The following is a 27,366-nucleotide window of genomic DNA, read 5'->3' as shown; positions in this document are numbered from 1 at the left end:
AGCCAGCTAAGGTCTTCACACTCCTGTTCCTAAGTTTTCTGGTGATCCTCACATGAAGTAGTCAGGGGGACAATCCATGCCAGGAGGCCCACGTCCTTCACCATTGTGTGCCCAGCACTGAACAATGCCTGACACAAAGAAGGGGCTCAATAAGTATTTTTTGAATGAAAGGATGAATGTTCAGTCACTGATGTCCCTGTGACATCCCATTTGGGATCCACTGAAATCCAATTGCTTGAAAAAGTGTACTGTCTGGGTAAGCGGCTGAATTCAGTGGTGTCAGATAGTCTCAGTTGGCATCATGTGACATGTTGCTTTGCTGATTTTGTATGCACACACACGCACACAAACACCATCAAAATTTGTTTCACTTTCAACTGTCTTTTTGAATTTAAATATAGGATAGGCAGCTTGTTTTTCCCAGGCAAGGATGAATTAAATTTGGTTTCACTTGGTTTGTCCATATAAATGGAGACTTCTCTGTTTAGGAAAGTGCTCTAAGACCCTTAAATGCAAATAATTTAACCAAAGATTTGAAGAAATCTTACTTCCACAGGACTTTCTTATCTCCTAAATGGTATCCTTTCCTTTTTGTGTAAGACAGACTGCAAGTTATACTGAGATGCAAAGAAATGAAATAGGAAATCCAACTGTAGAGTGAATTTCAATGAAAATGAGCTAATTAGTAAATAAATGGCATGACTTTCTGACACCTTGGTAGAAACAGAATAGAATAAATAGAATTCTAATGATACTATCTAGCGGCTACCATATACTAAGAATGTATTATATGCCAGGCAGTGGGTTAACCCTTAACTAGATAAAGGCAGGATAAATTGATTTTATCAAGGTGCTAGATCCAGCCTAGAAGAATTCAGTTCTTACATGGAATAGATAATACAATAGTTGGTGCTCCGGTGTGAACTGAAGTCAGAATGACTGGTTTCCCCTTGTACTTGCTAAAATTACTCTGCCATAAAATTGGCTGTTGGAAAGTCCTAAAATTCTGAGAAATCACAGGAGATACACAGAAATGTAAGATTCAGTGCCTGCCCTCCAGCTGCTCACCATCTTGAGTAGGAAAGACAATGTGTGTTTGTGTTCAGTCACTCAGTCATGTCTGACTCGTTGCAACCCCACCACCTGGACTGTAGCCTGCCAGGCTCCTCTGTCCATGGGATTATCCCAGCAAGAATATTGGCGTGGATTGCCATTTCCTCCTAAAGGGGATCTTCCCCACCCAGGGATCGAAACCACATCTCTGGCAGTTCCGGAATTGACAGGCAGAATTCTTTACCACTGAGCCACCTGGGAAGCCCCTGAGGAAGACAATACATAAATTCGATCAGAATGCTAAGGACTATGAAAGACACAGTGCAAAGTATTGTGGTAGCCTGGGCTTGACTAAGGAAGTGATGTCTAAACTGGGTTCCTGAAGGAGGACTAGGAGTCTGGAAGAAACACTCCTCCCAGGCAGAGGGGTCAGCACATGCCAAGGACTAGCTATGGGAAAAGGCATCCTACACGAAGAGAACCGAAAGCAATTCAGTACTGGCTGGAGCACACAGTGTGTGCGGACATGGCAAGATCTGCTATTGAGAAGTAAACAGAATCCAGACCATGAGAATTTTTAAGCCTAGCTGAGCAGTTTGGAATTCATCCTGTGGACCATAGGGCGTCACTGAAGAATTTAAAGCCAGAGAGTGATTGATCAGATTTGTGTTTAGAAAAACCACTTTTGAGAGGTGAGACTGAGTGTAGAGGTGGGTAGTGATTTCAAGAAGACCATGGTGATGACATGGTAATGAGCCAAATCACTTATTTGGTAATACGCCAAATTAGAAGCATTCAGTTCCATTCAGTTCAGTCACTCAGTCATGTCCAACTCTGCGATCCCATGAATCGCAGCACGCCAGGCCTCCCTGTCCATCACCAACTCCCGGAGTTCACTCGGAATAATGTCCATCGAGTCAGTGATGCCATCCAGCCATCTCATCCACGGTCGTCCCCTTCTCCTCCTGCCGCCAATCCCTCCCAGCATCAGAGTCTTTTCCAATGAGTTAACTCTTCGCATGAGGTGGCCAAAGTACTGGAGTTTCAGCTTTAGCATCATTCCTTTCAAAGAAATCCCAGGGTTGATCTCCTTCAGAATGGACTGGTTGGATCTCCTTGCAGTCCAAGGGACTCTCAAGAGTCTTCTCCAACACCACAGTTCAAAAGCATCAATTCTTCAGTGCTCAGCTTTCTTCACAGTCCAACTCTCACATCCATACATGACCATATATGGAAAAACCATAGCCTTGACTAGACGGACCTTTGTTGGCAAAGTAATGTCTCTGCTTTTGAATATACTATCTAGGTTGGTCATAACTTTTCTTCCAAGGAGTAAGCGTCTTTTAATTTCATGGCTACAATCACCATCTGCAGTGATTTTGGAGCCCAAAAAAATAAAGTCTGACACTGTTTCCACTGTTTTCCCATCTATTTCCCATGAAGTGATGGGACCAGATGCCATGATCTTCGTTTTCTGAATGTTGAGCTTTAAGCCAACTTTTTCACTCTCCTCTTTCACTTTCATCAAGCGGCTTTTTAGTTCCTCTTCACTTTCTGCCATGAGGGTGGTGCCATCTGCATATCTGAGGTTATTGATATTTCTCCCAGCAATCTTGATTCCAGCTTGTGTTTCTTCCAGCCCAGCGTTTCTCATGATGTACTCTGCATATACGTTAAATAAGTAGGATGACAATATACAGCCTTGACGTACTCCTTTTCCTATTTGGAACCAGTCTGTTGTTCCATATCCAGTTCTAACTATTGCTCCCTGACCTGCATATAGGTTTCTCAAGAGGCAGGTCAGGTGGTCTGGTATTCCCCTCTCTTTCAGAATTTTCCACAGTTTATTGTGATCCACACAGTCAAAGGCTTTGGCATAGTCAATAAAGCAGAAATAGATGTTTTTCTGGAACTTTCTTAGGGATGGAGAAAAAAAGATGAAAATCAAGATGAGAGGGAAATAAGAAACTAAAGATGACTCCTAGGTTTCCAGATGACTGTTCCAGAAAAAAGTATTGTATTTTGCAATATATGATTGGGGCTTCTCCTGTGGCTCAGTGGTAAAGAATCCACCTACCAATGCAGGAGACATGGGTTCAATCCCTGGGTAGGGAAGATCCCTTGGAGAAGGAAATGGCAATCGACTCCAGTATTCTTGCCTGGGAAATCCAATGGACAGAGGAGCCTGGCAGACTACAGTCCATGGCGTTGCAAAAGCATCATACATGATAGAAACTAAACAACAAAAATATATGATTGAGGATGCTTCCAAGTCAGGAAAGAACCATTCATTTGTTTTTCAAAACATCCAATTCTGTTAATTACAATTATAGTGCTGCTAGTTGGGAAGATCCCCTGGAGAAGGGAATGGCAACCCACTCCACTATTCTTGCCTGGAGAATCCCGTGGACAGTGGAGCCTGGTGGGTAACAGTCCACGGGGGTCACAAAGAGTCGGACATGATGGAGTGACTAACATAACATAATGTCATCAGGGGGCTTGACCACAGTTAAGAGGAAGCTCAGCACTCCCGTTTCTTGTAGTGGGGGAATTTACGAGTTTCCTGGTTCATTTCATCTAAGAGGAAAGAGGACTTGAAAGGCAGTTAACCAGAGGCACCAACTGATTACAGTCTAGGGAGAGACCTAGAGAGAGGCAAATTAGTTGTTGGTCAATCCGCAGAACAGAATCTCCTGGCAAGGAAGCAGAGGGAGAACTGAATTGAAGAGAATGATTAGTATCAATGGGATGTCACCAAATGGGCACCACAGGTGAGAGTGAATTCAGGGTAGAAGCCAAGAATCAGATTTGATAGGATGAATTGATTTGTTGAGAACTGATTGACCAGATGTAAGGAGAGGACCCACTGCTGAGATCCTGTAGATTAGTAAGTTGGCTCAGAAATATCTCTGGTATAACTCAAACTGCTTTTTGTTTGCTGTTAGCAAACTGGGCAGAAACACTTGGAGATGCTCTCTAGCAGCTAGCAGAACTTCCCTGCCTTCTATGGAAAGCTGCAGCTCTTATACTAAGTGGTTGTTTGCAAACTGAACTATGACTAGGACTAGAGATGCTTAACAAACTCTGAACCAGCCAACTCCTACAATAGGCTCATAAGGGAGGTATACTAAGGAAAAGCACAAACAAACATCATTATTTGTAAGCCTTCTGACTTGATGCCTACTGTTTTTTTTCTGGTAAAATGGGCTGGACCAAGTGAAGACAGAAGTTTCCATTTGCCTAGAAGTGGTGCTCTGAGGTCTGGACAAGTTCTCTAGTTTGGGCATTAAAACTCCCTACAGATCTGAAGAAGCATTCTTAGATGTCTCCAAGTTCTCAGCAGGAATTCTTTTGTTCCGAGTTTCCACTTCAATAATGACGGTAAAAACTAACAAATTTATTTTGGATTAATTTCATGACCTTCTTAAAATCCAGTACCACCCAGTAATGCCAGTGTTATCTTTGTTTCTAGTTAGAGACACACTGGTGACAGGTAGTACTTTTTTGTTGTAAGCTAATGAGGTGGGGCGGGGGGGACAGAAAATATTCAGTAGAAGTGATTCTCCAGGTGGAGTACCCATAAGTACGCCAGTAATGTTGAAGCACTAGTTAATAAAGCATAGTAAGTCGCTTGGTAGATAATATTTCAAATGCTATGGTAAGTCTAAGGTACAGTAATACTAAGAGCAGTCAGGAAGAAAGAGCTGCATACTGCTTTCATAAATGACAAAACAAACCTGTCTTTGTCAGAAATGCCCCTGGGGAAACTCAGAAGACATAGGCAAGGCAAGCAGGAGGAAAGGTCTTCACACAGGGATGACTGATGGGCCCTAAAGTGCATCAGAAGCTACAGTCCACACAGGGAGAGAAAGCCAGAGTTCTGGACAGAACAGAGAATGAGAGGAGAAGGTGCTTGGGAGACCTCAATACAGGGTAAGAACTCTATCTTAAAGTTTTGGGGGAAGGGAGGATTTAACTTGATTCTGTTTTCTCTGGGTTTCTGCATTCTTCTAGGTTCTGTGGCTTATGATATATAATACCTAGGTTTGAGCTGCTTTTCTTATGACACTTACAAGGCTGAGGTCACATTTATTATTAGGTTGGAAAACTTTTGTGATTTGTCAGGTTCTGCTTGTGTAACAAGGAAAAGCATCCACCTTAATGGCACTCCCAGGCCAACACTAAATTTGTTCATTTACTCACTGCATTTACTGGCCATCTAGTCCATGCTTGCCACTAGGATATGTTGTTGTTCAGCCATTAGGACACTGTCAAAAACAGGAGTGGTACGATCCCTTCCCCGACACCCCACGCCCCATGCAGCAGCTCTCTATCATCTAGTAATCTGATGGTCGACACCACTGGACCACGCTTATGATATAAAAGCTCCTCCCCATCCTGACACTGCATTTATTTTTTAAGTAAAAATAATAAAATAGATAACAGTATACTGGTAAGGTCTGTTCTCTGGGCCCTCCCCGTTCAAAGTAAGGTTCCTGTTCTGACAGCAGCAGCACCTGGGAGCTTTTTAAAGTGCAGAATCCAGGTCCCATTGCAGACCTGCCTTGTCTGAATCCGCATTCTGACTCCAGGTGATTTACATGCACATCAAAAATTAAGGTTCTCTTATACAGTTTTAAGAGAAACAGCTGCCTTTCATCCATGATGATAAATCTGAAAATATTTTATAGGTGCTCTTTTTTAAAAAATCATTTAGATTTCATCACAGTTTCTCTGGATGAACCCTATTTCAATGAGTCTCAAGCCGGCCAAGAAAAGTGTGTCTGGTAATAATCTAAAAATAAAATTCTCAAGTTCCCTTTATAACTTCTGCATTTCTCATACTTAGTTTTTTTTACTTTTACTTCCAAACAGCCTATTGAAAGGAAAAAAGTCTCAATCGCTATGACTTTTCTTGAAAATTTTATGAAACTTCTAACCTTGGAATTCACGTGTTTAGAATACTTATTAAGATTGTCTAAAATAATAATCTTAAATCTGATTTACCCATAAAAGCTCACAGACTGAATCCTTAAAAATTAAGAATGTAACTATCAAAAAAGTTTTCTAGTTATATCACAGGTATGCATTCCTTTTTATGAACTATAGAGATAATCAAGGGAATTCATGAGAACTTTATATAGATTTATATTTATCTGGGGGGATGGGTGAGAAACAGAGAGGGAGAGAAACTTTGTTTACCAAGCAATGTTAAATAAAACTATTTTAGGACTCTCTTCCTTGCACAAACAGCAAGGAAAGTAAGAACTGTTTGGAAACCACTTTATCAGTTCCAAGCGCTTCACTACTTTACTATCCCACTCTTCTTCCTCAGGGTTTTCCCTTTATTTGTCCAGTCACCTAAAAGGCTTTCCTTTCTCTCTGCTTGTCAAAACTCTGATTCCTCAAGGTGTTTTTTTACTTCTTTCTTTTTCTTCTTTTTGGAACTTTTAACACTAGCACTCCCATACAGATAGCATCACACTCCTAACCCACACTTTCATACATTCAGCCTTGTCATTCTTGCTGCTAAAATGCTAGTCTCTAAAAGACGTGAAATTAAATATAAAAAATATATTTTATATTTATAAATTATGTTAAATTATAGATATAAGATAATTCTGAGCACATAATAATGACCTAATAAAAACACATTTGTGGATTGATCAGGCTAGGTAAAAACTCCACTTGCATTGAATAAGCAAGGATATGAAAAGTGTTCACATCACTTAATTTAAATGAAGCTGAAAATTATTGGAATTAATAAGATTCACAATGAACACCTGGCCTAAGGTTAAGAAATTTAGGGGTTTCACAGTATTTGGTTAACTCTTTTTTGGTTCAGTTTCCCCTTCAAATCGGCTAAAGAACTAAAACAATTTAAGAAAGGTTCTTTTCAAAGTGTTTCTGTGCCCACAAATCTTACCAGTATTAGTAACAACCTTACGAGCACAATCAAATGGAAGCTATAAATAAAAGGAACACAGTCTAATAAGAATTCACAAGCACATGTTGACCTCTAAGAAGACACAGCTCAACTTGAAACTCTGTCTACACATGACTCCATGGTCGACCCCAAAAAGCCCAAAATTAATTTTAAAGTTTCCCATCCTCTGTTGTCTTCTTGAGAGTTTATACATCTGAACTAAATCTTCAAAATCCATTAAAAGTCCCATTTCTTCCAGCAAGCTCTCTTCTACTCCAAAAGGTAATTACTACCCCTGTCTTCTACAAACTGCAATTAAGATTCTACACTACCTTAAAGAGTATTTGTTCTCATAAATGCTTTACATTTAGTCCTTATTTTTTTAAAAATTTGGTATATCTGTACAGAGCTTAACACAGAGAGCTAAACACATAGGCACACAAGAAAAGTTTGCTAATCAAATACGATAATTCTATCACAAATAATTCTATTTGCTAATCAAATAGATATACTGACTAAAGAAAAGTAATTATTTGCTTATATGTAGTAAGACAGGACGGAGAAGGCGATGGCACCCAATTCCAGTACTCTTGCCTGGAAAATCCCATGGATGGAGGAGCCTGGTAGGCTACAGTCCATGAGGTTGCTAAGAGTCGGACACGACTGAGCGACTTCACTTTCACTTTTCACTCTCATGCATTGGAGAAGGAAATGGCAACCCACTCCAGTGTTCTTGCCTGGAGAATCCCAGAGATGGGGGAGCCTGGTGGGCTGCTGTCTATGGGGTTGCACAAGAGTTGGACACGACTGCAGTGACTTAGCAGCAGCAGCAGCAGCAGTAAGACAGAAAGTTTTGGAAGTAAAGTCCTTAATGATAAAAGTGAAGATTGGGGAATGTGGGATAAAAATGATAAGTGATTTTGCATCTCACAAATGTTTGGGGTCATACATTTTTCTGAAAGTAGTCAGGATAAATTTAAGATGCACATATGAAAACACCAGCTTCTATGTTGAAGCATCGGCTCTAAGGAGAAGGCAAATGATCTGTATTTGCAGTGCAGAGTCAGTCTCGTAAGTTCAACTCAGAGTTACACATTTCCAAAATCAAATGCCAAATCCTTTCACATCAGCCAGTCCTCCAAAACCATAAAACAGCCATCAGTCTATCAAATATGATGGAAGAAGTTTTAAAATTCCTGGCATAAATATCATTCTGGGTATATTTTTTTTCTTGTCCTATGGGAAGACAACACAAGACTCAATATTATTAGACAACCTAACATTCCATATTTCATCACAGTCAACTCATCCTGAGTGCACAGCCAAGTACCACGCATCTCACCCCACAACCTATACTCCCCAGTTCCCAGTGATTAAAAAAAAAAGAACTTCACCCAAGTTCTGCTGACGTCAATGGTGTGTTTGCGTGCAAAGACAGTCTTGTGGATGGATTGAAGACAGTGATGTTGTAACTTTTCTTAAGGCCTCAATTATTCAAAAAAAACCTCACTTCTAAAGGGAAGTGTCAGAAAGTCCAGAACTTTATTTCAAGGAAAAGGCAGCAAGTAAATCTTAAAAGAACTAAATGTGTTTCAAAGTATGTCCTTAAACTGAAAGTTGACATTCATGTCTTGGCATGTCCTAAACCCCATGGTAATAAAAAATGATAATCATACCTCCTTAGGGGGAAAAGAAGGTAAAGGAAAAAATAGCATAAATAAAAATTGAATCACAAGGATCCATAACTTTTCATATTGTGGATTTTTTCCTTTGTTTCTTCAACATTTTACTTATGCAAAATATCATCTATGAATCTTAGTTCTCATAGAGTTGTCTGACTAATCAGAAAATTAATACTAGACATTCTGGTATTTACAAAGAGCCAGTTGCTCAAATAATAAATTAGTACTTATGAAGAAATAAAAATGTCACATGTTGGACTTTGCACTACATGGTGGGGAATGGTGAGTATCTAAAAAAAACTAGAGAGAGAAACTCTTGCTCTCAAACATTCACAGTCTACCAAGAGGGACAGGTATAAATTCTGCTTTTTGTTAATTTAGAAAACATTTGCTACCAACCAGATATGTAGTACAAAATAACTGAATAAAGCTTTAAACATCAGTTGACCAATAAAAAGCAATGAAAGTTAAGAGTCCCTAGTGCATTCTAAGAAGGGTGCACAGAGGTTAGTGGATATCTGGGGGCAAGAGTGGGTTGCCCCTCAAAAAAAGTTGTATTTGGTCCATCCTTAAGATTGTTTATTTCCTGTACTCTACCCCCTTATAAACAACAGGGTGGGAAAACATCTCTGCAACTCGGAACTGATCTTATTTACAAAACTCTGTCAACCAGAAGTTCAAAATAAGAGTGTTCTTTTTCAATTTCTACATGAAGAAAGGAATCCTTTCATTCCAGGAAAGACAGTGTTACCCAAATGAATCACAAAATTGTTGCTTTGACACACTTCCAGATTTGTGGTTGTGAAAGGCAAGTTTCAAGTAGAAAATGCTGTCTAATTGTCAAGTAGCTTGTTCCTCAGAGCCTTTTCTGAAGCATAGGGAACAAATCAGCTGACCAGTTGTTTCAATTCATTTCAGTCCCATAAGCCATGTAAAGATCGGCTCTCAGGGCTGAAGTGACACCTACAAAATGAAGACAGAGCCTCCACCCCCGTCTCCCCAGTGGACTCACTTCCACATAGAACCATGTTTGGTGCCCCCACACAACAGGGACACCAGCCAATCTGGTTATCTTAGCCACTCTAGCTCGATTTTTTCATGCATAAAAAATGCCATTAGAGGGGGATGTGATAATAAGATAGGCTATGCATGTGTGGGGACTTAGGGGAAATCTCTACCTCCAACTAATTTTGCTGTGAGCCTAAAACTGTTCTAAAAAATAAAATGCCATTAGATAAGCTAAGTGTTTATATTCATCATTTGAATTTTACTACTTTAGTCAGAAAGGATTAACCTGCCTACACAGGTGTTCTCTGAATGTTCAGGAGAGCTCATCTAGAATTCTCACCAGATGTTGACCTTCTCTATACTTTCCAATCACTATTGTCAGGGAGGTGCTGTGTTTGCAAGTTCACTGTCCATATCCTCCACTAGAACATAAGCTGCATGAGGGCAGGGCCTTTGTTTTCTTCACCATCACAGCCCCAGAGCTTGGCACAGTGCCTGGTACTGAGTAAGTGTTCAATAGAGTTAACCACCATCTGGCAAAGAGAATGAATAAACTATTGGAGAAGAGCCACAGAGCCAGCCTTCCAGACTCTACTCTCTAAGGGCAGGATGCCTGTGGGATGATTCTCTAAAATCAGAAAAATACACAGTAGGGATTCAGTAAACGTGTGATGTATCAGTGAATTAAATCACAGCATCTTAGAGTCTCACTAAAGGATAGGCCGGTATCCTTATGCAGCACCCCATCTGCACAATCATTCAGCCCCTCCTGGATGCTTCCAGGGATGGGGAGTCAGAACTCCCACTACAATTTCTACCCTTACGTTAGCATGACAAATAAGAATTAATTATATCTTTATTCACATACGGCACTGTTCAAATGTCAATTCATGTGACATTTTGGGGCCTCCCTAAAGAGGCTCTTTTCTAGCTGAGTATCATCCCTGAGCCCAAGGTTGATGATTCCTCTGGGTATACCCTGGTATGAGTGGATAACCTAAGGCAGTGTCTTCCACAATGTATGTGGACCTCTGAATCCTCTACGAGCCTCAGAAAAATACAAATGCCTATATTCCTCATTAGACTTCCCGAATCAGAGCACCTGGGGGAGGCCTCCAGGTAGACATAGTTAGTCAACCAGGGCTGAAAAACACTGAAATAAGGACATTTTTAGTTTCAGGTTCAAGAAAGAGAGATGTCTGTGGCAGAGATCCTTTACATCTTGAGTGGGAGAGAAAAGGGCTTTCTCTGCCCTGCTCCCAAGATGGTTTGGGTTCCCACGAGGACAGCAGAGGCAGAGGCGGGAAGGTTGAGGAGACACTGACACAGGGAGGGAAGCCAGCATGCTGAGGCAGCACAGACACTGGGGGCAGCTGCTGCAACCTCCAGGGAGGCAGGGCAGGGGACTCAGAGCAGCCAGAGGTCACAAGGGGACTGTGGTTGACAGATGGACCTGAGCACATGGTCGACACCCTGCTGGGGACTTCCAGACTGGCTGGGGAGAGAAGAACCCTGCAGGCAGTCACTCTTTCACCTAAAACATCTTTGCTGAGCACCTACTATTTCCCAGGCACTGTCAGAGGTTCTAGGGTTACAGGAAAGAATGGAAATAAGTATAGAATCAACCATAGCTTTGCCAAGTGAGGACCTCAAGAATCAGGAATGCAGTCTTAATAGCTAACATCAGATTAGATACACAAAAGTTCAAAAAAAAAATATATGCTTAGTGAAAAGAAGTTAGAGAAAGACAAATACTCTGTTGTCACATATACTTGAAATCTAAAAAATAAATCACATGAATATAGATAATAGAAACAGATTCACAGATGTAGAGAACAAACTAACAGTTACCAGTGGAGAGAGAGAAGGAGATGGGGGCAGGACAAGGTATAGGATTAAGAGAAAAAGTATATTATGAACAAAATAGATAAGCCACAAGGATGTATTATGCAGCACAGAGAAATTTGGCCTCATTTTGTAAAAACTTAAAATGGAATACAACCCCAAAAATAGTGAATCACCCTGTTGTACACCTGAAACTAACATAACATTGTAAATCAAGTATACTTCAAATTTTAAGGAATAGATACACATAAAGAGATCTAGTGAGTATTTCTCTTCCTGGCCTCTTACTTGAAGAGAAGGGAAATCACTCTTTGGCTTGCCTATATTTTTAAAAAAGTACACATCCGCAGCACACCCTGGCAGTTTCTCTGGGATTCCAGGCATCCCTTCTACACAGAGCCACCCTCAGTTCCCACTCTGCCCCACAGCACTCGGGAGAATGGCAAGTGGGGTGCAGCCTTCCCTTTGTTCTGGCCGCAGCTGTCTCTAGGGGGATGAGCCCTCTAAAAGCCCAGGGTAACGGTCTTGCCCATAACTGCTCAGGAGAAGCTATGAAAGGCTAAACAGGCCGCCACATGAACACGATGCTCTTTAATTACGAGGTCCCCCCATGGAAGGAAGGCCGGCAGACAGGCAGACACATTCCAATTACGCTAATACACCTTGTAAACATCAAATATTTTTATTCTGAGATTAAAGAGAGCCTGTATCCTCACAGCGCTCCTGAGACGACTGTGCATCTCAGGGCTGTTGCCAGTGCTGCTGGGGAAACAGGATTTCCTCTGGTTAAAATAGACTTTCACAAAAATAACAGCCTCGAGTCTGGAGGTGGTCAAATGTGACTTCCACTGCAAGCTGTCCAAAATTTCAATCACAGTACTCAAAAAGCTTACAAAAGGACTGAGTTTACATTCTCAGAAGAAACTGATCAGCCTCCCCAGTGTTGTCCCAGCCTTTACCCCAACCATGCAGAGCCTGTGGTCAGTTCCCTTGGTTAAGCCTGATGGTGGTAGGCCTTCAGGCTTCAGTCTGGTTGCCATGTGGGTCACTCACCTTCATCAGTGTCAGCCCCTCCTGGGCAACACACACACACACACACACACACACACACACACATACATGCACACACTGATGTAACTAACTCAGCCACATTCTCACATTCAGGTCAGCTAGCAACCAGTAACCTGAATGTGCCAGGTAAATAGTCGGAGTCATCAGCCACTGGTTCCAAGCTAATCTGAGAAGTGGGTAATGAGATTGGAAAAACCCACACATAAAACTTTGAGAGCAGGCCTTTTGGTGGGTCACCATATGAAAAAAAGTCCTTGAAATTCCTATTCTCTATTACAAATAACTGTTGTAACAAATAAACTCCCTAAGGAATAGGTTTTTCCATTTGAACCAGTAAAACTCAACTCCTATAAAATGAAAAATCCTACTTAGCGCAAACAACTCCACGTTGCAACAGTAGCTGTTTATGGTCTGCTAAACAGTTGCAGGCAAATCAGTCTTTATAAGGGCATCACAGTTTCAACACCTAAGAGAGTTCAATACACAGAGAAGAAGGCAGAGAATCATTGAAAACTCTGCTCTGGTGGCGTGAGCAATCACTTCTAATTTCTCCATCACATTAATATGAATTTTTGTATACCAGTCCCTCAAACTGAGTGTTCCTGCTGCACACTAGGGGAAAGTAAACTTTATGGGTCCCTCTACAAAACACAGTCTCTCTGAGGCGAAGGAGGTAATGAGAACCAATGACTTTCACTTTAAGGGGCTCTTACAGCAAAACCCTGTCCATGGAGTCGCAAAGAATCAGATATAACTGAGCAACTAAGCACACATATACAGCAAAACTCTAAGATACTGAGGGGCTCCCTGAGTGGCTCAAAAAGCAGGAAGTGGGCAAGTTGACCAAAGACAAGTCTGTTCACATCCTCCTGTCCTCCCTTCCCCTCCATTTCATCTTGGGCTTTTATACAGATGCAAGGGAGCACATGGGAAACTCTGAAGGGCAGGTCAGTACTCAGGGCATTGAGGAGTAAGAGTGAGGAAGGCAGGGTCCATTCCCCCATGTACCCCACATTTGGGTTAGGAAGCACATAACAGTGGGGGTGCTTTAGGCTCATTGCTGGCACCCAGGAAGCCAGAGCATTCACGGCTGTGTTCACTCAGTAAACACCCTGACGACTCAGCTACTATGGAACTGGCACTGGGGTGAGTTCTGGGGTTGGAAATGGGAACTGGACAAAGCGCTCAGCCTCAAGCTGCTGAGAATCTGGTACAACACATACATAAGGAAGCACACTCAAAAATAAACAGCGTAAAAGCTCATCCTAACATGATGTGAAGAGAATATAAAGCACAGAAGTGGCATAAAGGAGAGAAAGATCACCCGGACCTGGGTGGGAGCAGAGTGGTTACGGCGGGAGGAAGGGGAAAGGGAGGTGTCTCGGCTTTGGTGATATAAATCAGACTTTAAAGAACAAAAAAGGACCCCACCAAGGCAAAACGAGGAAATAAAATTCTAAGCAGAGGGACCAATCTATGGAAAGTGCCGGCACGTACAACAGTACGGAGCACTTGGGCAACACCACGGCCTTCAGGATGGCTAACTGTGCTGAGGCTAGATGCAGGAAGCCAGGCCATGGGGACCCTTGAACCTCACGCTAAAGAATCTTGGCTCTAACCCACAGTCTTGGGGAGCCACAGAAAGCTGGGGGGCAACAGAGTCACTGAATCTGCAATGTGCTTTACTAAGATCACTCTGGCAGAGGAGGAGAGAATAGATCAGAGCAAGGCCAGACGGAGGGAAATGAAGGTTATGGCACAAGCTCAGGGTAAAGCAGCAGGAGCTTGGGCTAGGGCAGTGGCCATGGAGATGGAGAAAACAAGAGAGGCTGGAGTCAAGTTTACAGGGTTGAATCATGACAGGAGTTAAGGAATGAGGAGGAGGAATTGCATCTAGAAAGACTCCCAAGTTCTTGGGTGCTGGAAGAGGAACACAGGGGAGACATTTTGAGGGGGTTGTGTAGGATGAGTCGAGATTGGGATATTTTGAGGCTGAGGTTCCTGTGGCTCGTTCAAGTTTGAAATGTAGAAGAGAGGTCAGTACTGAGTAAATATCTCAGAGCCTCATCTCTTCCAAAATTGGGCAGAGCCTCAGCATAGAGGCACCCAGAATATATTTTTTAACTAGAGAAGAGTCTAGTGGAAAAGTCTGATAAAAATGGGAATGCCAAAGGAACACCAAAGATGAAGAGACTGTCCACTCAAGGACTTGGTAGATTTCTGCTCAGATTTACTGTATTTGAGTACAAATACCAAATTTTCACTGTCTAGGAAACTTGGTAAACCTCTTCTAGGTAAAGAAAAAAAAAAATATATATATATATACAGAAATATATATATACATACACATATATTTATGTTTCCCTTTTTCTTAAACTTTATGTGGAAATCACTGCATTAAGACTGACAAGTTACTTCACTTTCAATTCCAAACTTGTTTTTACTTTTCATAAAAACTGAAAGTGATGCTTCTGAGCAAAAATGGATAAGCATTTTAAGGACTGCCTTCTTTTATGAAATCTAGCCCATATCAAACATTTTTTACTAGAAATTACGAACACATTACAAAGACTCACATTTCCTTAAATAAAAAAATAAAAGTCCACTTTCCCATAACTTAGATCAGAAAGACTGCTTCTTGTTTGCTGGGGGGTTTTTATAGTTGCAGCTTAAATTTGGGATGATTTTTATGAGGCAAGGAAGACGTAGATCCTTCTGCAAAAAGAGGAACTTTCACAATTAGTGAAAACCAAGAGTGCTGACATGAGGGGCTGGGGGGGAAGATGATGTGATCACAGCACCGTGGCAAAGGAAAGAAGAGCCCCAACCCCCCTTCCCAGCCTGCATGCCAGCCCCACACGTGCCCCCATGCTTATGGATGCTCCTCCGTGGGCTTCATCTGATTCCCAAAGCAGGTACCACAATAAAGAGCCGAATGCCTCTCTCTGCTTCTAATATTGAAACCAGCTGTGTTTATATCTCCCTGACCACCTCTTCTGTCTCCCCTCATAGTCTGCACAGACAAAATGTTTTCAGGCCAGCCAGGCAACCTTTCAACTTCACGGAGCACGTAACTTCTTAACAGCAAAAGCCTTTTGTAAGCTTGTTTTCAAAAACTGCACGTAGCCAGTAGAAGCCAAAGTGACATATAAAAGGATGTTCTCCTCTTAGCAGGAAAAACTTCAAAGCAATCCCTGACATACCAGAATTCACTGCTTTCCCAGTAAATATTATCTGTTTTGGCCAGAGAATTCTAGGTTTGGGGATAAATTCAAAGATGAAGAGCCTGTGTTTGGCATAGTCTTTCTATTTATATTCTAAGCTGAAAACGTCATCCACTGGCTATGTATAACCTCACAAGGTGGCCACTCAGGGGGAGTGGAGTGAAAGCTCATTTTGGCTTTGTGGACTCTGCCCTTAAAAAGCCATTTTGGCAAGCACATGGGCAGGCACTGTAGCAATGGAAACAAAAAGCAGGTGTGAAGGGAAGTCTGTTCCCAGGAGTGTTCACCACTCAGGAGCAGGGCAAGCACCCTTGTAGAAAGGAAAGTTAAAGGATTATCCAATCTTTGGATAAAAGTGGCATAACTTTTAAAGATGAAAAAAATACTGTAAAATAATTGCCATATTACTACGAGTATTTTATACATATTAGTTAAAAATTTTAATTAATGAACTACAGGGGTTTGGGGCTTGTGTCTGTTTTGTGTGTTTACTCAATTTGTGTCCTCAATTCTCATTCATAAGATGTCCTTTCTGTCTCCAGCCTAGGTTCCATCCTCACCATCTTTCACACACTCACCACAATCTTCCCCATAAGCTTTATCAACAGCTCCGTTTGACCATTGCCGGATTTTGCTGCTGACACAAAGTACCTTCTGTACTTTGTATTATTCTGCAGAGCACCAACCTCAACAAAGCCCATGAACATCTTTTTCATTTTCTTTGATGAGAGGAGGGGGAGAAAACTTTTTACTCTTTGACTTAGAGCTTCCACCAGGTGAGATCTCTAGCTCTTTACCTCTTTATGATCATAGCAAGCATGTCTCACAAACTCTGGTCTACCATATGCAAAATGATATCTCAACATCTCTGACACAAAGGAATTCATGAACCAATCAGAACCAAAGCAATAAAAAGACAGTGTCTAAAGGAAAAAAATGTAGATGGAGCCACATTGCCGATTGGAATAACAGAGATTTAATTGGGCAGGATACAGGATAAGAAGTTAGAGATATGGGCATTTGAATCCCACTTTGCCATCAATTCACAGGGCACCTGTTCACATCCCCTTTGCCTCAATCTCTCCATGGTGTAATTCAAATTACCTACCTAAGACACACAAAGTTATCCACTTTTTTGGACCAAGTTTTATATGTGGTTTTAGTGTGAAAAGCAGTATTTGGTGGGGGAGGAGAGAGATGGAATATTTACTTCCTAGGAGAAAATTTAAGTCTGCAATCCTCTTAGTATCTAAAGAATAGGGTTACTTGGGAATAGACGCCCAGAGACCCCCTTGAGCATCCCTGAGCCCCCTAAAGCCCAGACAAATGATTCTTTTCAGCTTCGAAAGCCTAGCTGGGAGTTCCAGATTGAATCTCACAGGCATAAGTCCTTGATAGATCCACTGTGGTTTCAGAGCTCAGCCTTCAGAAACTCAGCTTCAATCAGCTGAGCCAACGGGGATCCTGCTGGAGGCAGTGGGCTCAGGCTGTCTAAACCCATGAAGAGTAACTGCTGCAACAGCACACAAATGACATGGTGAGGTGGCCTCCTGTGACGGATGAGTCCACGCATCTGTGGAGCTTTCCCTTTCCTGGATGGTTAGCCATCCAGTAGGTTCACGAGGAAACTCCCGCTTAGCAAACTCCGTTTTCCATCAAGAGCAGCTGGTCTTTGTCAAGAACTAGTTCCTACTGGAAACACTCATAGAAACTGCTCCTCTCCTCCAAGGAAGCTTTCTATACCAAGAACTGAGGCTGGCTGACTTGAAATCAAACACATTCTTATCTGAATTCAGCTGGATAGATTTCTTTCTTGGTTTGCTTTTTCCTAGCCCTTCTACGTCGCACACCCTTCTATTCTTGAAGCCTAACAATTAGTCAAATTGAAATGCAGCTGAGTAGTTCACTTTCTCAATGTGCTACATTTCTGGATTTCTCTGATAACATCTTAGAATCATTGGTAGCATTTTAACAAACCATCTCTTAAGTCTCCTTCATTTCCTGTTGATCTTTTCCAACTACTGTCTCACAGGACAGGGGCCCTCAATAGGGCCCCCAGTTTTGAGAATCTGCCTTCAGAGCCTGCTACTTTCCAAGAGATTAACTGTGTAGGCAAGCCTCTTGGCATGAAAGAGAATCAAAACAGGTCTAACACGTGACACACACAACTAGGCATTCTTAAATGAGTTACACTGTGTAACTAGAGAAATCAGACCCACCAAGGCTATAGTTAACTTTGTCTCAGTAAAGAATGCTACCATGCAGCGTACCAGTAATATACTGTCCTTTGGGAACAGTAAAGAATATCCCCAAAGGACAGTCCTTGGACCAGTTGATTGAACTGATTCAGAATCTATATAATTGTTCAAAATATATATTCCCTAGTCCCCACACCGAATATACAAATATTAGAACTTTTTTGGCAAGATCCAAAAACCTATATTTTTTTAACTTTCCTGGGCATTTCTTTTTCTTTCCCCTTTTTTAGCTAGAATCTTAGCTCTGCCATTACTTAGGAGCATACACTGGGGAAGTTACTGAACCTCTCTGAGCCTTAGTTTCCTTCTCTGCCAAATGTTTATAATAGACACAACTTAGGATTTTAGTGAAGAATAAATGAGATGATATGAGGAAACTCCCTGACACAAAGTAGGCACTTTAGACTTGGGAGCTATCAACAACAGTAATAAAGGAGTAATGCAAATGATATGGCCATGTGTCTGGGGCAGGAAGGAAACCAAGAGGGACCAAGCAAAACACTGGCTCACACACTGAGGGGCAGGTTCCCCTGAAGGTGCTTGGACGCCATTCATCCCAATAGGCACAGCTGTCAGCATCCAAATGCAGGTCCAGCTGTCAGCGTGAGAAGCACAACAGGAAAGAGCAGGGATGTCTTGGGACATCCTAGGGAGAAGCCCCTGGGACTAGGGGGAGGAGACCAGAAGCAAGGAATCCGAAAGTCTCAGAAATCGAGGCCAACAAGTAGCCTCAAAGCAGCAGGCAGTCATGTGATCTGGCAATCCCACTTCTGGGGTTATATCCAAAGGAAATAAAATCACTATCTCGAAGAACTATCTCCTCTCCCATAATACCACAGCATTATTCACAATAGCCATGATTTGAAACAATCTAAACATCTGTCAGATGAATGGATAAAGAATATGTGATGATATATACACACACATATCTGTATACATGTATACATATTTAGCCATAAAAAAAGATTCTGCCATTTTTGACAGTATGGAAGAACTTGGAAGACTTTATGCTAAGTGAAATAAGCCAGATATGCAAAGACAAGTATCACATGATCTCACTTATATCTGTAATTTAAAAAATAGGTTGAACTTATAGTTACAGAACCACTCCAGTACTCTTGCCTGGAAAATCCCATGGGTGGAGGAGCCTGGTAGGCTGCAGTCCATGGGGTCACAAAGGGTCAGACACGACTGAGCGACTTCACTTTCACTTTTCACTTTCATGCATTGGAGAAGGAAATGGCAACCCACTCACTCCAGTGTGGAGTGGATTCTCCAGTGGAGAATCCCAGGGACGGGGGAGCCTGGTGGACTGCCATCTATGGGGTCACACAGAGTCGGACACGACTGAAGAGACTTAGCAGCAGCAGCAGCATAGTTACAGAAAGTAGAATTGCAAGAGACTAGAGGATAGGAGGAAAAGGAAGATATTAATCAATATTGATCAAAAGGCACAAATTTTCAGATATATGGAAGTTGACTGATTGATATTAAGAATCAAGTGTAGAATAAAGCCAATACCCAGGGGATGGGAGGAGGACAGAAATAGATGAGGGAGAGGAAGAGGTGCAAACTTGTAGTTGAAAAATACATGAGTCAAAGGTATGAAATGTACAATGTGGGGAATATAGTCAAAAACCAAGCAATGTCTTTGTGATGACATGTCTAACTAGACTTGTGATGATTATTTTCAAATGCATACAAAGAAAATCACTAAGTTGTGTAATGGGAACATTGTGTTAAACAAGCATATAAACAAACTAAAAAAAAAAGAGGTCAGATTTGTGCTTACCAGCAGTAGGGGGCTGGAGAAGGGGAGACTGAAGCAGACAGTCAAGAAAGGTACAGACTTCCAGTTATAAGATATATAGGCACTGAGGATGCAACATATAACATGATAAATATAATTAACATTGCCATATGTTATATAGGAAAGTTGTTAAGAGACTAAATTCTAAGAGTTCTCATAAAATACATTTTTTCTACTTATTTAATTTTGTATCTATAAAGATACAAAATTTAAAAAAATGGCAACCCACTCCAGTACTCTTGCCTGGAGAATCCCATGGACAGAGGAGGCTGGTAGGCTATAGTCCATGGGGTCACAAAGAGTCGGACACGACTGAGTGATTTCACTTTTCACTTCCTATATAAGATGATGAATGCTCTCTAATCTTACTTTGATAATCATTTCATGATGTATGTAAGTCAAATCATTATTCTATACACTTAAATTTATACAGTACTGTTTGTCAATTATATTTCAATAAAACTGGAAGAAACCCAATACCTATATTCGCCATTGTATATAGCTTGCTTTTACTTACAAAATCTTTAGAATTTCTTTCGTAAAACATTCACAGCAGAAGTGTTCATTTTACTTGCCTATTTCACCTCTAAATTCCACCACAGCTATTGGGATTGTGTGAGGTAAAGAAATAAACACAAAGACTATTAGGTCAACTTGGCTACCTAGAATTCTGATAGGAAAGTTACCTACAGCCAAGTCTTACAAAAAGTGCTTAAAAGCTCAATCTAAGGACTTAAATACATAAATTTTAGATGTACAGCATGGTGACTTAGTTAATAATGTATTATACACTTGAAATCTGTTAAAAGAGCAAATCTCAAGTTGCCTCTACACACACACAAAAAAGATAAGTATGGGAGGTGATGGATATGTTCATTAATTTGGTTGTGGAAATCATTTTACAATGTGTACATATATCAAATTATCACGTTGTATATCTTAATTATATACAATTTTTATTTGTCAAAAATAAATAAAAATTAAACCAAAACCCAAAAAAGCAGCAGGTAGCCAAGCCGGGGTGACCCCCTAGGTAACCCCACTAGAATCCACAGCAGGATTCCAGGCCCTTAAGACAGAACAGAGGACTGTGGAGCAAGCTTCTTCCAAAGACAGAGACTTAGGAACAAAGAACAGGACAGAAGCCAAGATATCAAACAGCTCAAAATAAGTGACAAAGGACAGGGCCTAGAGCCCCACCACCTTCTTCAGAGAGTGTCAGCGTCAGTCTTTGTCATAAATTGGTTTGACTCAGGTGAAAGCCACAGTATGACTGTAGCAGCTGAGACGGTGGGGCTGGATGGACCTAGGTAGCAAGTCAGTGGGGCCGTTACCCTGCAGAGGCAGCTGGCAGAGCAAACTCCTCATCCCAACAAGTGCAGTGAGGAGGGCAGGGAGAGGGGAAGGCCAGAGAGCAGGTGAAGAGTACTGTGATGGGAGAAAATAAAGGATTTTTCCTTCCCGGGTCTAACAGACCCTTAAAGTGTTTCTTCATGTAAGGAGAAAAAGACAAAAAGCACACCAGTTTATGTTCTCTAGGGAAAAGCAGAACAACTAATTAAACTGGCTGGAGGGTGGCCAGCGTGACAAATTGGGAGGCAGACACTGCAGGGTCTGAGGTAGACAGGAGAGGGGATCGTGAAACAAGACAGCAGGCACTAAGTGCATGTGGTCAGCAGTTGAGGGTGGAGAGCGAGGGGCTCCCTAACGTTTGGGAGGACTTGAGAGGAGGGCAGGGAATGTAAAAAAGAATTTTGAGCTATGTTCTAGAAAACATTCAAATGTTAGCAAGCTTAGAGAAAGATGAAAATTCGTCTGTGCTTCTTTAAACACAGAGCTCAAGACTGACCCACGTGGCTCCCAGCTGTCCAACGGCTGCATTATAAAGAGCAGTGCAGGACAGAGAGCTTAGCCCTGCGAGACCTCTCCCGTGATCACATCTAGGGAGTGTAAACTGGATTTGTTGGGGAAAAGAGCAGGCACCCCTACCACAGCCTCCTGGGCTGGAGAGGCCCAACCTGCCCAACCTCAGCTCAACCTGGAGTGCCAGCCACACTGGCCACGTCCAGTCCTGTTGCATAACTTCTTGCCTCTCCCCCATAGTAAGTGTCTTTATGTCTGAGAGCCAGCTAAGTACCCATCCTCCCCAGAAGGGAAGTCTGAGGATTGATAACCTCAACCTGAACCTGAACCTGCCCCAGCCTTTCTCCACTTCACCCTGCCAGCAGCTTCCAGCTTTGGCTTCACTCATTTTATTCATAGCCTCATCCCAGCAACCCCTGGGCACCCCAGGAGATGGCCCCTCACCACCCCTGTTATGGGATTCTGCTTCAATCAAACAATCAACAAGGAAACCCAAATCCAGACCCAATGGAGAAAATAAAGGGAAAGGAGATCAACTATTTCAGAGGCCAGATCAGCTCAATGCAGTGAAGGAAGGAGGAGGATGCAGGCTGCACCAGAATCCTGGGTTCTCAGCTAGACCACACACACTGGATTGGAGGCAAGACGAGTGGCAGAGGCGTTGTTAATTTCCTGCCTCGTCAAGCATGGCTCACGAAGTCGGCAGCTTAAATCCACAGCAGCAGTAGGAGCTGGCAACAGGCAACCTGCTGTAAGGGATAAAGATGGCAATGGCTGAGCACCAGGGACTTGGATGGGCAGAGGTCAAGGAGGCCAGTCCCGGGGAGAAGCTGCAGGAGTTGGATAGGAGAGGAGAGATGTCACATTTGTCAAGTGCCCACCAACTGCAGGGCATTGGGAGATGCTTTACGTATGTCATCAACATTAATCCTTAGGTAACTCTGGGAAGCATCTCCACATCACAGCAGAGATGCCTGAACCTCAGTTTCTCCTCACTCACAGCTAAGGAGCGATTTAACACCTGTGTCTCATTCTACATCCTGGGCGTGTTCCCACAGCACCACTGAGCGTGAACCAGACACCACAGCACAGCACAGGAGCCTGCCCCAAAGTGCACCTTGGGTGAAACCAAATGACATCTGAGATCTATGTCAAACATCACCTGGGGGGTGGTGGGTGGTGAGTGGGAGGAGAGGAGAAATAAGACTGGCCACGTGTTCATAACGGTTGAGGCCAGAGGAGGGCTGAGCCGAGGCTCAGTGTACGATCCTATTTTTGTATGTGTTTGAAATTTTCCATAACACAAAACAAAGTCTCTGCTGTATGAAGTCAAGTTAACACATCATTTCCCCTGGCCTTACCCATCACTAAATGCACACTCTTTGGTTTGGGGCTTCCTTTTGGTTACAAAACTGAATATTCACTTTAGCAAAGAATTCTCACTTTTCCTAGGAACTTCCTTCTGTGTGGAGTAAGCAGAAACAGTAGGCAGAGTTCCACTGAAGAGAATGCTTTCAGGAATTTCTTGTTCCATGAAAATAAGAGACTTTTCTCGTTACAATATTAAAGGGGAAAAAACAGGATATAAAACCACAACTGAATCTTAAAAAGGAATTTGATGTAAATACATATATAGAAGGAAAAGCACTAACATGAAAACCATGGAATTAATTTTCTGAATTTTACACTGGACATTGAACATGCGTTTGTTTTTGGGAAATATTTTTAAAACAGTTTTTTTTAATGGGCTTTAGAGAAACAGAAGTGGACTAATTAAAGCCTTTGGTCTGTGTTGTCATTGGTCTAGCAGTACTTTTCCAATCATTAGTATTGAAAGGTGTCTATTAACAGCTATCACGTGCCAGGCAAGGCACAGGTTATTTCTAATCTTTACAACAATCCCGCAATCCGGATGATTTTGCACTGATTTTGAACTCAGACCTGCTGGTTCTGAAGCCTGTCTTGCTCCATCACACCTGACCTCCTGCCTCTCAGCTCTTACCTTCTGGAGTGAGAAAACACCAAAAGCAGATTCCTGAAACACTGGAACTAGAGGCTTATACCTGCAGCTGTGTCTTGGGTTTCCCTATGCCATCACGACCCATATTGCGCAGTAGTCTCGGTCTGGCCAGGATGGAGCTGATTAATCACTATCTGGCCAACAAGACAGACCAGACTAGCCTGTTTCTCCTTCCCCTGAGCTGAGAGCATGTAATCCCAGCACTCTGAGTACCAGTGACTTCTGATTTATATTGGAATGCGACCATTCTCTCCAAATAATACTCATTTAGCAATTTCCCTATGATTTAGTTGTGGTCCTTGGAAGGGTGAATTCTTATCACAAAAAAACTATTTCATTATGGAAGAAACGGCCAAGATTACCTCTCCCTCCATACGACAGCAGAAGCCGTAACACGGCAACCAGATGAAGTACAAAGAGGGAAGAGGGCTCCCTAAGGGGGCTGGGGGCAGGCGCTAAAGCCAGGGGAAAGAGGCTTCAACCATCCATCTGCATGGGCTATCGGCGAGGGCAGCCTCTCGAGGTAAGAGGGCAGAATGAGCTGTTTGAAACTGGCCATCAAGGAAATGATCCAGTCAGCAAGCCAGGTCAGGGAGCTCATAGGCTGGGAGTTGTGAGAGCTGCTTTATGCCCCCACCACCATCGCCACAATCTGAGTGACTGTGAGGCCTGTGAAAGCTGTTCAGTCGTGTCCGACTCTTTGCGATCTATACAGTCCATGGAATTCTCTAGGCCAGAATGCTAGAGTGGATAGCCTTTCCCCTCTCCAGGGGATCTTCCCAACCCAGGGATTGAACCCAGGTCTCCCATTTGCAGGCGGATTCTTTACCAGCTGAGCCACAAGGGGAAGTCCAAGAATACTAGAGGGGGGAAGCCTACCCCTTCTCCAGTGAATCTTCCCGACCCAGGAATCGAACCGGGGTCTCCTGCATTGCAGGCGGATTCTTTACCAACTGAGCTATCAGGGAAGCCCAATGAGGCTTGAAGCAAACTTAATTCATTTTTCTATTGGTGAAACATAGAGACACCTGCTCCTTGACAGGAAGGTTTCTTGTTCTATGAAGTGTATTGAGCAATTCGATAAAAAGTATTCTATACACAGCTCTATTTTACAGCAAATTTCCCCAGAAATGGCCAAATCATTTCCCCTGGTAACTAAGGCTGCCCACCGCACACCAATTCCCCAGTGGTAGGTTAACCACTGTGGCGGCACAGCTGTGGGGGTGGCCTCTCACACCTAAACAGCCCCGGCGGGCGCTCTGCTAGAGCTGTTCTCGGGCAGTCGGAGACTAGGGTGCTGTGGCTGCCTATTCTTGGTCTCTTCTTAGTTCTACTCAAATGACAGTAACCAGAAGGACATCCACCCTTCACAGCCTCCTCAGCTATAAGAATAGGTAGGGATCCCACTTGGGAGGAAAAAGAAAAAACCCAGGAAAATATTCAGAACCACTTTCTCATGAAAAGAAATGGAGATCTATGAAGGTGGCATCTCTTATAGAAAAAAATCATCCACCTAAAACAAAGTTATTGCTGAAGACACTGGCGCCTGAGTCTCTGAGAGTGGGCAACGAGAGAGACGTCAGCAAAAGGATTAAAGGAATGCATTGGTTATTGTTGAATGATATGGCTACTAGAACCTTAATTGTCAGGCTATTTGGATAACAGTCTTAGTGGCCGTTTACCTCTTGCAGGTTTCCCGGGCAGCTGAAAGACTTCCATCCACTTTGGATTTGATCATCTCACCTTGTATTTGTCCGTGATCCCAAACACTAATCCTGCAATCTACTATGTCATAAGGTAATTAGAATAAAAACACATTTGAGGCTTAGGAATTCCTGCTTTCCACTATTTTGCCAAATAAAGTGTTGCTTGCTCTATGTTTAAGAGGCAAGGTATTTTCTAAAAGGTCTAAGATAACTGAAAGGACTAGGCATCAGTTTTGGTTTGATTTTACCTTTTAATGATTCAAAAATTACTAGCCATGAAAATAATGAGTAGACTAATCAGGTGCTTTTACCTTCAGAAGCACCTTTGTGTGTAGTGGTTTTGGTTTATGTGGGTCTTCTGTTTTTGTTTTGGGGGTTGTTTTTTTAGTACAAAGGGAAAATGGTGGGGAAAATACATATTGTATTTTATCAAACCCCAAATGTGAAAAATAGTTTAAAAGACTGCTGACGCAATTGCAGCTGGGCTCATTGAAGCCTAATTAAAATGCCGGTAACACATGATCCTGCCCAGAAGTGCTGACTACCGCCAGGCAGAAACCAGGGCCATTTGGCTGTACAATATTAATAACAACAGCAGCCAGAACATTATCATAAATGTTTTGAGTGAAGCCCCCAACCTCTATTTCAAGGTTTACAAAAATCAATGATTTTCCAGGCAGTGGTAACCACAGAGAAACCAGACTTAATTACAGAATAAGAAACCAGCAACTGAACATATATCTTAAGACTATTGGACTGCTCAATCACTATGATTCCATCCTTCATTCATTGTTGCAGCAATGCACTAGAAACTGGGGATTCAAAGTTAGAATAAGGGCATGATTCATGTTCTCAAGAAGGTCAAAGAGTTAAAAATCTTGAACTTAAAGCTTATGTTTTTTGAATCACAAAAAAGCTCCTAGAGAAATGAATAATTAACTCCAGACAGAAAAACAACATGAATGACAATAGAAGATACAGGAAAAGAGTTATACACATAAATCCCTCTGCTGCGTACCTCAGGGTACCTGTCATTAAACTGGTAACAGTTGAAACAGATTTTCTTCCTGCTCTAACAGTAAGAGTGAACTGAAATAGTGTCTACTATATGCCACATGATATTCTAAGCACTTCACAAATATTAACTTATTTAGTCCTCAGTTTTGATGTAAATAACATTATCATCCTCATTTTACAGATGAGGAAATAGAGGGGATAACAATTCACCCAGGTTTATCCAGCTAATAAATGATGGAGCCAGGATTTGAACTGAGGCAATCTGGCTTTATAGATGGTATTCTCAACTATGTTATGCCTCTTCTCTATAAAAATGGTTATGTTTAAAACCAAGGAACCGTACCTAAACACTGTACCCTAGTTGCTAAATTTGTTTCTCATGGGGATATAGGTTTAACAATTCTGAAACTGTTTTACATTTATGCTGCGGTGGTTGTTGTTGTTGTTCAGTCGCTCAGTCGTGTCTGACTCATTGTGACCCCATGGACTGCAGCACGCCAGGCTTCCCTGTCCTTCACCATCCCCCCAAGTTTGCTCAGACTCGTGTCCATTGAGTCAGTCATGCCATCCAACCATCTCATCGTTTATTGTCCCCTTCTCCTCCTGCCTTCAATCTTTCCCAACATCAGGGTCTTTTCCAATGAGTCAGCTCTTTGCATCAGATGGCCAAAGTATTGGAGCTTCAGCTTTAGCATCAGTCCTTCTAATGAATATTGAGGTCTGATTTCCTTTAGGATTGACTGGTTTGATCTCCTTGTCATCCAAGGTTCTCAAGAGTCTTCTCCAACACCACAGTTCAAAAGCATCAATTCTTCGGCACTCAGCCTTCTTTATGGTCCAGCTCTCACATCCATATATGACTACTGGAAAAACCATAGCTTTT

This window comes from Capricornis sumatraensis, chromosome 13 (genome assembly GCF_032405125.1).
Source record: "Capricornis sumatraensis isolate serow.1 chromosome 13, serow.2, whole genome shotgun sequence".
NCBI classification, from domain to species: domain Eukaryota; kingdom Metazoa; phylum Chordata; class Mammalia; order Artiodactyla; family Bovidae; genus Capricornis; species Capricornis sumatraensis.
Note: the sequence above shows the minus strand (reverse complement) of the source record.